At 43.8% G+C, this 13,924-nt stretch overlaps 1 protein-coding gene across 2 annotated transcripts in view; it reads left to right on the top strand.

Annotated features, from left to right (window-relative positions):
• The first annotated feature begins 9,982 nt into the window (after window positions 1–9,982).
• Window positions 9,983–13,924, top strand: part of PALS1 (protein associated with LIN7 1, MAGUK p55 family member) — an 83,502-nt gene continuing 79,560 nt past the window's right edge. For both annotated transcript variants that reach the window (XM_066632883.1, XM_066632877.1), the window contains exon 1: window positions 9,983–10,218. The gene's annotated coding sequence lies outside the window, so the exon portion shown is untranslated. The remainder of the gene's footprint in view (window positions 10,219–13,924) is intronic.

The raw sequence follows: 13,924 nt of genomic DNA, 5'->3' as shown, positions 1-13,924 counted from the left end.
GTGACAGTCAAGAAAGCCTCCTCTAGGTAAGGGAATATTTGTTTCAGAGCTGCATTGCAGCTGCATCAGTGCAGGAAAGTTGGATAGGATTGGGTCCTTAGTTTTAATATCTCTTTTTGTATTTCATCACCTTGATGATTGCTTCCTCCCCCATCACTACAAACAGTGAGCAGAGTGACCAGATACAATGGAGGACAGAGTGCCTATACCTGGGGTCGGCAACCTGTGTTTTCAGAGCCGCATGCGGCTCTTTCAGTGGTCTGATGTGGCTCTCGAGTGGGGGCTGGAAGTGTTGCGCCTTCCCCCGCGGCCGCCGCCCAGCCAGCTCAGCCCCGAGGTTGAGCTCGCTGCAGGGCGAAGGAAGGAAGGGCGCAAGGAAGAGATGCCAGGCTGCCCTGTGAGGCAGGGTCTCCGCCCCCTTGCCCAGCAGGGTGCTTGCTCACAGTGGGGGGCGGAGAGCAGGTCCGGGAGAGCCGCTGGTGGTGGGCGCGGGGGGTGCCTTGCATCTCTTCCCTGCGCCCTTCCTTCGCCCTGCAGCGAGCTCAACCTTGGGACAGAGCCGCTGGTGGGGGGGCGGGTGGGGGGTGCCTTGCAGCGATGTGCTGCGGGCGCTGGCTGCTGAGTGCGGGGGCCAGGGCGCCGCCTTCGCCCACAGCAGCTCCTTCCTTGGCAGGCAGGGGTGGCGGTGCTCTCCTGGACCTGCTCTCTGCCCCCCACTGTGAGCAAGCACCCTGCTGGGCAAGGGGGCGGAGACCCTGCCGCACAGGGCAGCTGGGCATCTCTTCCTTGCGCCCTTCCTTTGCCCTGCAGCAAGCTCAACCTCGGGACAGAGCCACTGGTGGCGGGCACGGGCGGGTGCCTTGCAGGGACCCCCCTGGCTGGGCAGGGAGAGCTGGCAGCACTGGCGCTACCGCACATGGGCTCAGCAGGGAAGGGCATCAAAGGAAGGGCTCCAGTAGGCGGTCCTCTCCCGGGCCGCTGAGGGAGGGCACTGCAAATCGCAGCACAGGTTTGAGGGGCAGGTGGGAGCCCCTCCCCTCAGGCGAAGCACGAGGGACGGTCCCTGCTGGCTGCCTGGTGTCTTGGGCCTCCCTGGGTGCGAGGGGAGCCCTGTCCTTTTCAGTGGTGCTCACTACTCAGTGCCCACAAAGCCCCTTTTCTCCCCCTCCTCCTCCCCCCTTGGGACCTTAGGGTCACACCTGTTGGAGTTTGGTGCAACTCCGTCTGCTGTCCAGAGGTGGCAGGATACTGTCCTGAAAGGGTTAAGTAAGCCATAGCCCAGTGACCCTGGCCTACACTTTACCTGTCCCCTTTGGATGACCTATGTGGGGGTGCGGCCCAGACCCTGACCTTCCCTTCGCTCCGAGCATGCCCTCTCTTCCTCACTGAACCTGACAAGCTGGTACTCAGCAGGGCTTTGCTGGTGACGCCATCTTGACGACATGGCACACACCAGCATCATTCAGTTGACAGAGCGCGCCAAGAAGGAGCAGAGAAGAGAAGATCCAGGGACCGGGACAACAGCAGAGCAATAGTAAATAAAAAAAATATTTTCTTGGTGCTGCATAATAAAACGACATAAGAACATAAGAACAGCCCCACTGCATCAGGCCAAAGGCCCATCTAGTGCAGCTTCCTGTATGCATCTAGTGCAGTGGCCCACCAAATGCCCCAGGGAGCACACCAGATAACAAGAGACCTCATTCTGGTGCCCTCCCTTGCATTGGCATTCTGACATAGCCCATTTCTAAAATCAGGAGGTTGCACATACACATCATGGCTTGTATCCCGTAATGGATTTTTCCTCCAGAAACTTGTCCAATCCCCTTTTAAAGGCGTCCAGGCCAGATGCCATCACCACTTCCTGTGGCAAGGAGTTCCACATACCAACCACACGCTGAGTAAATAAATATTTTTTTTTGTCTGTCCTAACTCTCCCAACACTCAACTTTCGTGTATGTCCCCTGGTTCTGGTGTTACGTGAGAGTGTAAAGAGCATCTCTAGTCTATCCACTCTGTCCATCCCCTGCATAATTTTGTATGTCTCAATCATGTCCCCCCTCTGGCGCCTCTTTTCTAGGCTGAAGAGGCCCAAACGCTGTGGCCTTTCCTCATAAGGAAGGTGCCCCAGCACCTACAAAGGACCTACAAGAGGGGGCTACATTATAAAAATGGGACTTATAAGAGCATAAAGGTAAAAAAAAAACAACTATATATGCAGTGTTATCTTCATTTTAGAAGTCAAAAGGGTTTTGTGGCTCCCGAGGTTTGCTTTTCTCCGGAAAACGGGTCCAAATGGCTCTTTGAATGTTTAAGGTTGCCGACCCCTGGCCTATACCTTTAACCATTATATAAAAGAGGGAAATTTGGCAGGTGCAACTATTTAAACCCTTCCATATTGAATGGCACCTGCTAAAATTCCCTCTTCTATACAGTGGTTAAAGATATAGAGGTCATTCTATGTCAAGTGGTCTTTTTTTTTTTTATTTTCCACAATAAAAATGAACAACAAATATAAACAAACACATAACAAATACAAACTCAATACACAACACAAAAGACACCGTTGGAGGGTGCAGGCAATCATATATCAATATATCTAATCAATCAATACATATCTTCTAATCTTGTTCCTCTTCTAGTTTAGCCTCTTAATATCATTTATCTATCATATCATATCCTATATAATATATCATGTATACAATATTCATCTAAATGCCCTATCTTATACATCTACAACTTCATTTTCAACCAAGCATAAAATGGTCTCCATTGCTCTATCTGTGTCGGTTGGTGCTGTTTATCCAAAATCTCTGTAAGTCTATCCATTTCCGCCACATTCATTATTTTCACTATTAATTCATCTTTTGTTGGAATTTTAATATCTTTCCAGTATCTAGCATATAAAATCCTTGCAGTAGTTAATATCATAATAACTAAATACACATCATTTTCTTTATCTATAATATCTATGGTAATATTAAGCAAAAATAACTCTCGTTTCAGCGGTATCGTAAATCCAGCAATCTCTTGTATTAGATTCCTTACCATTTTCCAATATACTTGCATTTTTAACATGTCCGCCATGTATGTTAAAATGTCCCTTCTTCACATTTACACTTCCAAAAATTTGTTGATATGTTCATTTTTACCAGTTTTACTGGTGTCATGTACCATCTATAAAACATTTTATATACACTTTCTTTAAAATTTGTTGCTCTAGTAAATTTTATATTATATTTCCAAATCTGTTCCCTTTGTTCTAATGTAATATTATGGCCTATATTTTGTACCCATTTTATCATACATTCATTTATTTTATATACATTCATTTATTGTTTCTTCATGCATCTCAAAATCCAATAGGAACATATACATTCTTTTGATATATTTTTCGTTTGTTTCTAAGAGTATTCTATCAAATGGCATCTGTTCTGAATAGAATCCTTCTTGTTTATCTTTCTCAAATTTTGAATCAAGTTGCAAGCAAGCCCCATGTTCTGTTGCATTTATGAGCCACTTTCATCAACACAGTTTCTGGAAATTGATATATACAGGCAACATAACAACCGGGAAACAATTCATATAATCTCAAACACAGAATGGAGGTACAAATTGATACAAACTTTCAAAAAGTTTCAAGAAGAAAGATGGCAAGAAAGCAGCAGCAGGTACTAGAGAGCATCACCAATTTGTACCAGTCAACTCAAACTCGGTTTGTATCAGCAAAGTTTCAAATGACACAATAAATTTTGTTGCCAAAATTTCTGATAATTTCATTCTGTGTTTGAGATTATCTGAACTGTTTCCCAGTTGTTATGTTGCCTGCATTTATGACGACAAATGGTGGATCGGCAATGTTTTTGAAGTCTCAGCTGAACAAAATGATGCAATGATAAAATTTATGCATCCTCAAGGTCCTGCTCATTTGTTTTATTGGCCAGACAGGCAAGACGTTTGTTGGGTTCCAAAGCAACACCTCATTTGCATGCTCCCTCAGTTACATTATCTGGCCAATAATATAAATTTCCAGAAACTTGTTGAAGAAAGTGGCTCATAAATGCAACAGAACGTAGAAAAAGATTGTTAGCGCTTAAAATTGAACTGCAGACTTCAGCTTGGAAACCATATAAGGTACCCAGTTTAGGCTTGGGAACTTAGGATAAGCAGCCCAATCATTGGCTTGGGAACCATATAGATACCCACACAAGGCTTGAGAAACTGGATGAAGAAATAATAATAATAATAATAAACTTTATTTTTATCCTGCCCTTCTCCCCAAAGGGACCCAGGGCAGCTTACAACATATTAAAAAACAACAACAGATTAAAACATAATTTATCAGATAGAAACCCACCCATGGTTGATGCTGCATGACTCCTACGGCAATGGGGTTGCCAGTTCAAGTTCTTGAACTGGCAGTGACGATATCACCATGGAATAGTTATAATGATGTGGATAGAAAATTGTTTAAAAAAATCAGCACGACCTGAAAAATGACAGAACTGCAAGTTGAAATATAGGCTGTTGCTATGGCCATGTCTCCCAACTTTGTCCCTATTTTTCAGGCACTGTTTGCCTGGATTAGAAAATGAAACCCATTTTTCTGGGGGGTTTGAAACATGCTTTTTCTAATTAGATTAGTTTAAAAGCATTTCCAGAAGGTACTTTTTTGTAAAAGCAGGTTGAAAATACCCTATTTTTGAACTTTTTACAAAAATGATCAACTTTACACTTAATTTGTAAACTAATGGAAAGAGCTAGGAGGCTGAAATTACATATTTGAAAACAAGGTTATATTGGGATATTATGCACTAAATTTCACAATTATTACTTAATTATTGCTGGAGCTAGTCAACATTAAACTTTGGATTTTTTTAGAGCACTGATTTTTTTCGGCCAACTTTGCTGCAATTTTAACCACTTTGCACACGGTCAACAAAAATTATTAGTTTTATTAAATAGAGCGCAAAAAGTTGTATAAAGTAGCTAAGTTTCATTTGTTTTGAAAAAATAGCAAGGGAGATATTATGTCTCAAATTTGTCAAAATCTCATAATCGTACTGAACATGGTCGCAATATGGCGTCAAACAAATGGCTATATCTCCACAAGTATTCCACCAGTAAACCTAAAACTTTACCAAAGTTTGTTTGAGACATGTGGGACTCTACCCACAAAATTTCATTAAAATCCATGATGGTCACATGGGGCACTTTTCAAAAACTAGGACCATTTGACACGGAATGACCCATAGGCATTCTGTCCTCCATTGCATCTGGTCACCCTGGGAGTGAGGTAACAATTTTTTTCCTCAGAGGTAACATCTTGAGATAATCATTACATCAAATAAACTTCTGTTTGAACTGTTTGAACATACAGCACTGCTAGATCCAATATTAATACTTTACCAAGGGTTGGCTCTCTTCCTTCTATTCCCCCACAGCCCTACATAGCTCTAGGTAGTGTTGTAAGTTCAGCTGGGCTCCATATTGTTGGAGGAGAATAAAACAGGAGATTACTGTATTGAATGATGGAAATCAATTTTAATTGGTAACATGTGCTCATTGGAGCTTCAAGCTGAGGGAGTACATGAGGGTCCCCATACTGTGGTCCACAGGTCACATCCAGGCCCACCAGCCCAATGGTACCACTACATGTGCTGCGCCACTCCTTCCTCTTCTTCCTTCACCAACACTCTCTGCACACCATCCTTCTTATAAGAACTCCACTGGATTAAGCCAAAGGCCCATCTAGTCCAATTTCCTGTATCTCATAGTAACCCACCAGATGCTTCAGGGGGCTCTCAAGACAACAAGAGACCTGCATCCTTCCCTTGCAGCAGGCATTCAGAGGTAGCCTACTTCTGAAAACAGGAAGTTGCACATACTCATCACAGCTTGTAACTTGTGATGGACTTTTCCTTTAGAAATCTGTCCAATCCCTTTTTAAAGGCATCTAAGCCAGATGCCATTATCATATCCTGTTAGATGAGGCAACTGATGGTGTAATTTGAAAACAGTGCTGTTTATTTTACTCAGAAGTAAGCCCACGGTGTTTAGTAAAACTTAGGGTGTAAACCTATCTTACTCACCAGAAACAAACACTTTTACTGATGGGCTATGAGTGAGCTGACTCAGAAATAGGCAAAATTTTTCCGGTGGTGCTTCTCTCAGGTAAGTATGGAGAGGACTGTGCTGTTAAAGAGGGACAACCAGCCATGCTGTTACAAATATTGGACTCCTACTATGGAAATTCTAAGTTAAGTACAAAAAAAATCTATATTTTCTGTAACTAACCTGTTCTGGTCTACCTGAAGATCAAGTCTGAGTGAGGTGGCTCTGGCAGCTGCTAGTGCAGGGGTAGATTCCTGGAATACAGAGATTTTTTTTGAGGCAATTTTTGCCTCAAAATAGTATTACAGGTTGAGGATCCCTTATCCAGACTGATTGGGAGTGGAAAGTGTCTGGATTTGTAAGAATTTTGCTAGCACAGTGCTGGCCGGTGCTGGGTTAGCGCCGGGCGGTTGCCTAGCTCCTGTGGCTTGGCAGTCTCCCGGACGGCCAACCAGTGGCATGGTAGGTGGAGGCGGGGACAGGGGTGGGGATGAGGCGTTCTGGGTAGGGGGGAGGCCAGTGGGGGGGAGGGAGGGGGGAGGGTGGGTGGGAGGCGTGCTGGGGGGAGGGAGGGAGGAGGAGGATCTGCAGAGCTGTGCTCCGCAGGATCCAGGGTACTCGTGTAGGGCTGCGTGCCCTACAACGAGCGCCATTGCGGAGCTGCTTACCTTATTCGGGGGAAGGGGATTAACGCCCCCTTTTCCTGAGGCGCCTCCCATGGTAGCGTGGGAGGCGCTGGATTCGGCGGCAGCCCTCCTTGGTGCAACCGAGCCTGGGCACCCCGGGTGGCTCAGGTTTGGGCTGTTAGGGCCCAATCCTATTCAATTTTCCAGTGCTGTTGTAGTTGTGTCCATGGGGTGTGCGCTGCATTCTGTGGTGGATGAGCAGTCACTGCGGCCTTCTTAAGGTAAGGGAACATGTGTTCCTTTCCCACAGGCCTGCATTGTGGCTACAGCAGAGCTGGAAAGTTGGACTGGGCCCTTAAATGTTCTCCTTTTCCCTATGAGCAGGCCCCTGCAGGCAGTGCATAGCCTTCCTGTAATTAATAAATTATATATAATACATTATATGTAATACAGTAGAACCTCTTTAAGTTGACCACCCAAGGGACTGGAGGAAATTGGTCAACATAGGGTCAACATACGGGGAAAAAAAGGCATTTAAATATTATCATGTTTAGCTCCCAGGACAACAAATGCAAGGCCAAGTTATTATTTAGATTAGATTTTTTAAAAGTTTTATTGCAAATATCAATGAGAATTGATCCTCTTGTGATGCTTACTATTTATATCTATATCTATATCAAGAGACAGAGAATAAACAGCCCACAATCAGTGTTTACAAAAACCCCTGAAAAGTCATAAGCTTAAAAAAAATTGTAAGTTAAAAAAAAAAAACTTGGTTTCATAGCAGACAGGCAGACCAATGCTAGCCCTTGCCAGCCCATAGCATGTAGCATGTTACATAGCCCCAACAGCTAAAAAAAACAAAACACTTTTTTACTTAGGCTGCCTGACCTCCACTGGGTCTCCTCAGATTCACTAAATGCCAGAAGGTGTTTGATACGATTCCTCACTAAAAGCTGTTGAGAAAACTCCACAGTTAGGGAATAAGAGGACAGGTCCTCTCATGGATTGGGAACTGGTTGAGGACCAAGAAACAGAGAGTGGGTGTCAATGGGCAATTGACAAAAAAAGTGGAGAGAGGTGGAAAGTGGAGTGCCTCAAGGATCTGTCCTGGGACTGGTGCTTTTCAACATCTTCATAAATGACCTGGAAACAGCGATAAGCAGGAAGGTGGACAAGTTTGTGAATGACACTAAACTTTTCTGCGTGGTGAAGACCAGAAGGGATTGTGAAGTGCTCCAGAAGGATCTATGCACAAGCAACCTCATGTCCCTCACAACTTGGTACATGTCCAGGTACAATTGGCAGCTGGCGCAGGTCTGTCGGCTGTGTGCAGTGTGCTCACCTATAAAAACCCTTTCCCATACGCGCTAGCAGGCGTAGGGGAGGGATTGTCACGTGGCTTCTTGCTTTTCCAAGATGGGAGAAACCAGACAAAACACAGGCCCACAGTATTGCGTTCAGTGGGCAACTTATGGAGGGTAAATTAATACTGTGTGCAATGGTCAAATTGGTCAAGATACAACTTACGGAGGTGGTCAATATAGAGAGGTTGGTCTCCCATAGTGTATACGCAGTGTCTGTCCATACTGTGAAAATTAGGTCAACTTGAGGAGGTGGTCATTATAGAGAGGTGGTTGACTTTGGAGGTTCTACTGTAGTTTTAAATTTATTACTTATTAAATTTAAATTAACCTTACTTATTTAATTTAAATTAAATTACTTATTAAATTTAAATAATTTAAATTAAATTTAAATAATTTAAATTAAATTTAAATTAAATAGTGCTTTAATTAACCACATGAAATCAATATATGAGTGTTTTTAGTTTTTATTTTGACATGTCCTACAATTTGCTTGGATGTCCTGCATTTTGGGGATGCCTTGTCCTCTTTTATAGTTATGACATCTGGTCACTGAAATAAATGAATATAAAAAGAATGTTAAAAAATATTACTGCGCGAGTTTGAGACTATTTTTAAAAAAGATTTTTTCCCCGTTAAGAACTGTTAACAAGAGCATACACTTCCTATCTCCACAAATGTCCAGATAAGGGACAATTTAGCTGTACTGTGAATGACTGTGAGAGCCTGAGGGCCCAATCCTATCCAATTTTCTAGTGCTGGTGTAGCTGTGCCAATGGGTCATGCACTGCATCTTGTGGTGGGGCAGCAGTCACAGAGGCCCCCTTAATGTATGGGAATATTTGTTCCCTTACCTTAGGGCTGCATTGTGGCCACATTGGTGTTGGAAAATTGGATAGGACTGGGCCCTGAGACCATTCTTTTACCTTGATAAAAATCTATTATTTTTGGTGACATTTTTTTTTGAAAATGTATTGTTTTTGGTGATATGTTGGTGTTTTGGTGATATTTGGTGACAAAAATATATTTTTGGTGATATTGTGGTGATATTTGGTGATAAAAATCTATTAATTTTGGTGATGTTTTGATGATATGGAACTTTTGTGATATTTAATGATAAAGATTTGTTTGGCTAAATTTTGGTGATATTTTATAATAAAAATCTATCTTTGGTGATATTATGGTGATAGAAATCTATTATTTTGGTGAGAAGTGATATTTTTGTATTTTGGTGATATTTGGTGACAAAATATATTATTTTTGGTGATATTTGGTGATAAAAACCTATTATTTTTGGTTATATTTTGGTATTTAGTAATAAAAATCTATTATTTGTGGTGATATTTGGTGAAAAAATCTATTTTTTGTGGTGATATACTTTGTGGTGATATGAAAAATCTATTTAAAGTTAAGATGTTGACACTGCTTGATCAGTTGATGGCGGGGGGGGGGGCGCACAGGGCTCTGTTTCGTGTCCAGCAGGGCGAAATGCAGGGGTGCAGCGCCTCCCCGTCACACAGAGGCCACAACTGGTGACGGCGCCGCCGCCACCAACCTGCTCATCACTGCTCTTCCCCTCCCCCCTCAGGGCCAGGCAACGTCATACTCTGCCCAACTTGGCAAATGACGGTTTGAGGGAACCAGTGAAGAGCGGAGGGACCTGTGAGGCGAAGGCGAGCCAGGCCGGGTCGGGCCGGGGCGGGGCGGGGCGAGCGCGCGCGGTCTCGGAGTGCGGTGACGACAGTTGGCCCCACCACGGCCGAAACCAGACTCGCGCGCCTTGCTACGCCCCCTTCCCGGCAGGGGAGGAGGAGAACAGAGTGGTCTGCGCCTGCGCGGGAGGCGGTCCCGTTGGCGGGATCTGGCACAGGAGGCGGGGACGAGTTGTGGTGGTGCTGCTCGTCCCTGCTCGCTCTCTCTCTCCTCCTCGGCGGCGGCGCGCGGCGCGAACTGGGAGGCTTCCTGTATCTCGCTGCCTGTCTCGGGCCCGTGTTGGTTTTGGGCGGGGGCTGACTTTAAAGCGGTGAACGTTATTCCCCCCCACCTCAACCAGCACCGCCCCTCACGGTTTAAGGCTGAGCCTCGCCTGACGCGCTTCTGTTGACAACGTGAAGGTGAGAACGCAGCCTGGTGGCTCTTTCCTCAGCCCTGTAGGGGCTCAACAGGTCCCCTGTGGGGGGGGGGGCTTTCTTGGCTGCCCCAACTGCCTCCCTCTCCCTCGGCGGGGCCTCTTGTAGCACCAAATGGGACATATTTCCTGAAGTAACTACTTGGGAGGGAAGAGGGGCCTCTCCACCACTTGTGTGCCTTCTCTAACCTCTTCCTTCCCCAACCCCCATGCCTGAACTTTGTCTCCCTGTGCCTGCCTCCTGGGACCTGAGTCTCCCAGCCCCGCCTTTCCCTCCTTGTTGTTCTTTTCCTGCTGCCTGTTTGGTATCTGTTATCTTGGGTGTGTGTGTGCCTGGGTGGGAATTGAAGTGGTATTCCTGTTCACGGACACGCTTCCCTGTACCATGCGTGTGAATGGCGTGTGCTCATTCTCTCCTGCACAGGGTGACCAGTTTGTCCTAACTGCAGGAGAGGACTGGGTGCCCCAAAATGTAGGACACCCAAGAAAAATTTAGGATGTGACAAAGGAAAAGCAGTAAACACACACAAGTGTGGTTCATGTGGTTAATTTAAGCATTATATTCCTTATTATTAATTTAAAACTATATTCCATATCATTTATTGCATGTAATTCCAAGAAGGCTATGCACTGCCTGCTCGCAGGGAGGAGGACGTTTAAGTTCTTTTCCAGGACACGAGGCTAAAGAAGAGGACATGTCCTGGAAAAAGAGGATGTTGGTCACCCTGGGCACGCTTCCCTGTATCATGCGAGTGAATGGTCTGTGCTCATTCCCTCCTGTGTTAATTCTTTCCTCTAGTTCCTGTAGTTAGTTTACTGCACGCCAGGCTCTTTTGCCATTGTTGCCCCCTAGCTGCATTTAAATTTCAATCTTGTTTCCATTGTTGGCTCACACAATCTATTTTAGTGTATCCTGAGCTTAATCCTGCCCCCTTTTTGCAACCTGTTGGAAGTCTCATGTTTGGGGAATTGGCCTTGTAAAGTCATTAGTCTCTACCAGCATATAAGGCTTTTGCAGGAAGGATTAAGTTGGTGTGCCTGCAGCAACAAATGAGTCTCCTTGAAAATATTTGATGTGTGATAGTGCAATGGTGCCGTTTTAGGGGACCAGATCAAGCAGAGAAGCCTTAAGATACAGCTTTGGAAGTGTAGCATAACATAAATCTGATTAAACTGTCACATGCACTACTTCCTGAATTTAGATTCTCCCTTCCCCCTTTGAGATGAGTCTTTATTAATGTTGAAATTAGTCTTCTCTGTATATGACATATGGTAGCATATTGACAAGAGCAGGAAGGGGAAGGGAGATCTGTTAAACATTCAAAACAGTTGTACAAGTGCCGCAAGGCATGTCACAGTGAACAGTAAGCCCACTGCACCTGTGAGGAGGCCAGTGCCAGTTGGCCCTGGGTTTCAATGCCAGAAAGATGCTGTAGCAGCCAGCGATAAGCGCTCCCACTGTCTGGCAGTGAGGCTTTTCATGTGGGAAGAAGGTGTAACTGAGTGAATGGAGGGTGAACCAAGGGTAGGATCAGGCCTGGGAGGGGGCAGGGACAGAGGCAAAGTCTGCTGTCGAATCCTTTGCCCCCACCCAAGCCACCTGACATGGGCCTCAGTTCTGCAGCTGCTAAATAGGGAGCGCAGCTCCGAGGTGACCCATTGGTGGCAGTGGAGCTTTACCCAGGGTAAGGGAACAAATGTTCCCTTCCTCATGAAGAGACTCTGGTGGCTGTTCTGGCCCTGTAGGATACTGTGGCAGTGCGGCTGGATCTCGTGCCACCAGAACACCATAGGATTGTGCTGTCCATAGCCCTACTAGAAAAGGAATGTTTACAAGGTTACACAGTTGTTTAGTTGTGCTTAGTAGATGACATTTTACTAGTAGCAAGTGGGTTCAACTTTCTGTTCCTTAGAAGCAACTATGTCTTCCACATATTTAAGAAGATATATGTTTTCAAATAAATGATGATGAATATTTACATACTACTTTTTAACATAAAGTTAGCAGTTTGCATAGCAAAAGAAGTTCCTGCCTTGTCCAAAAGGCTACAGTCTATATTGTGGTTTTAACATTGTTGCTGTGTGTAGAGATGTTTCTAAAGGCCATTGCCATAAATATTAAAAATGAAATACTACTGCTTTGCTTTTGCACTTCTGCATTGTTCTACTTGTATCACTCTTCCCAAAGCTGTTTATTAGGGGGAGGGGGTGGTCTTCAATTTCTGCAAAGTTAGTTCTCATGGTAAATTAAGCTTAGCTGTTCAGTGTCAGTTTCTTCCAATGCTGTTGCACAGCTCAAAGATTATAACTGCTAATTGTTTGAGAGAGGGATGCTGACTTTGTCTTAAATCTTTTCACTGTGATAAGAGAACCTTTTGTCATTGTTCAGACAAGAAGATAAGTGCTAAATTTGGTCTCCTGGTCAGCAACAGTAGAATTAAGGGAGACTTTTAGAGTTAATGAGCTAAGAGCTGATCAGCTGGGCTTTTTTCTCCTGCTGGGTGGTCGATAAGTCATTCTTGAGCTAGTAGTATTAAGAATCTGACTTGAGCATTGAAGCAACCTATTCTAGCCAGTCATTTAAGACTTAAAGGGCTAGCAACAAGTCAGTCTGGAGCTCATCTTACATATTTTAATTTTAGCATGCACCATTCTAGGGGTCCAGAGTGTTGATATTTATAAAATATTAATATAAACATGAACTAGAGCTGGGAGATATGTTTCAGTGCTATATTTTACCAGTCATAGTAACCCAAATGTAAGGAAACTTGTCTTCAGAAAATGTTTGTGTTTTGGCAGATCACCAAGAAAGGAAACCTTGCAAAACTCTCAGCATCCTTATTTTCAATTAAACTTGCACAGCATGTACCACAAATGATAGTTTTTTATCCTCATTCAGTTGAAATTAATGTCTGCCCAAAATTCAAGTTCTTGTGTATAGGTTGCAAGCCCAAATAGAACATACAGTAGGTATTGCCTACCTGTCAGAATTTGAATCTGTGAGGAAAACAGACTTTTATTATGTCTCTTTAAGCAGTCTCTTTAAGCCTTTATTACGTCTCTTTAAGCAGATGGGTAGGAGAAAGTCATGGCTAAGGCTTTTACCTAGAGGTGAAATGTATGGATTGGTACTAGATACGTTTTAGGCTTCTTTGTGTCAGAACTAATAAGGATGGAAAGGTAAAATGGTCATATTTTCACATCTGACTTCACAAAAACTCTAAACTTTGTCTAGTGCTGGAAACAAGATGGTGTGGTTCAAAAATATTTTGATGGGAAAAAATAATTCCTAGGTATGAATCTGAAAATCTCTCCTAGACAGTTTGCTCTGAAACAACATTGTGTAATTAGTCTCACTGGACCTCATATTCTTATTTGAATAAGGAAGCACAAATTGTATGGGAGATAAACATCATCCTGAAACTCAGGCTGGAGCATTATGTAATCACTTAGTGACAACTATAGTTGTAATCTAACAATCTTAGATAGATAAGACCCTTACTAATTATTGGAGATAAGATCTGCTTCTTGGCTTGCTTTGATATTCTGTGAAATGTTTCCAGAATAATTTACTTTTAGTTTTAGCTTGAATTTCAGGATTGGAGCCTCTTTACTGTGACTACTACTTAAGTCACTTATTATTTGGCTGAAAGTTTTGGGACACAGTTTACTATTTATTTTGTTTAATATCA

The sequence above is a fragment of the Tiliqua scincoides genome, chromosome 1 (genome assembly GCF_035046505.1).
Source record: "Tiliqua scincoides isolate rTilSci1 chromosome 1, rTilSci1.hap2, whole genome shotgun sequence".
Lineage (NCBI taxonomy): Eukaryota > Metazoa > Chordata > Lepidosauria > Squamata > Scincidae > Tiliqua > Tiliqua scincoides.
The sequence above is the reverse complement of the archived record's forward strand: the minus strand, read 5'-3'. Positions and strand labels throughout refer to the sequence as shown.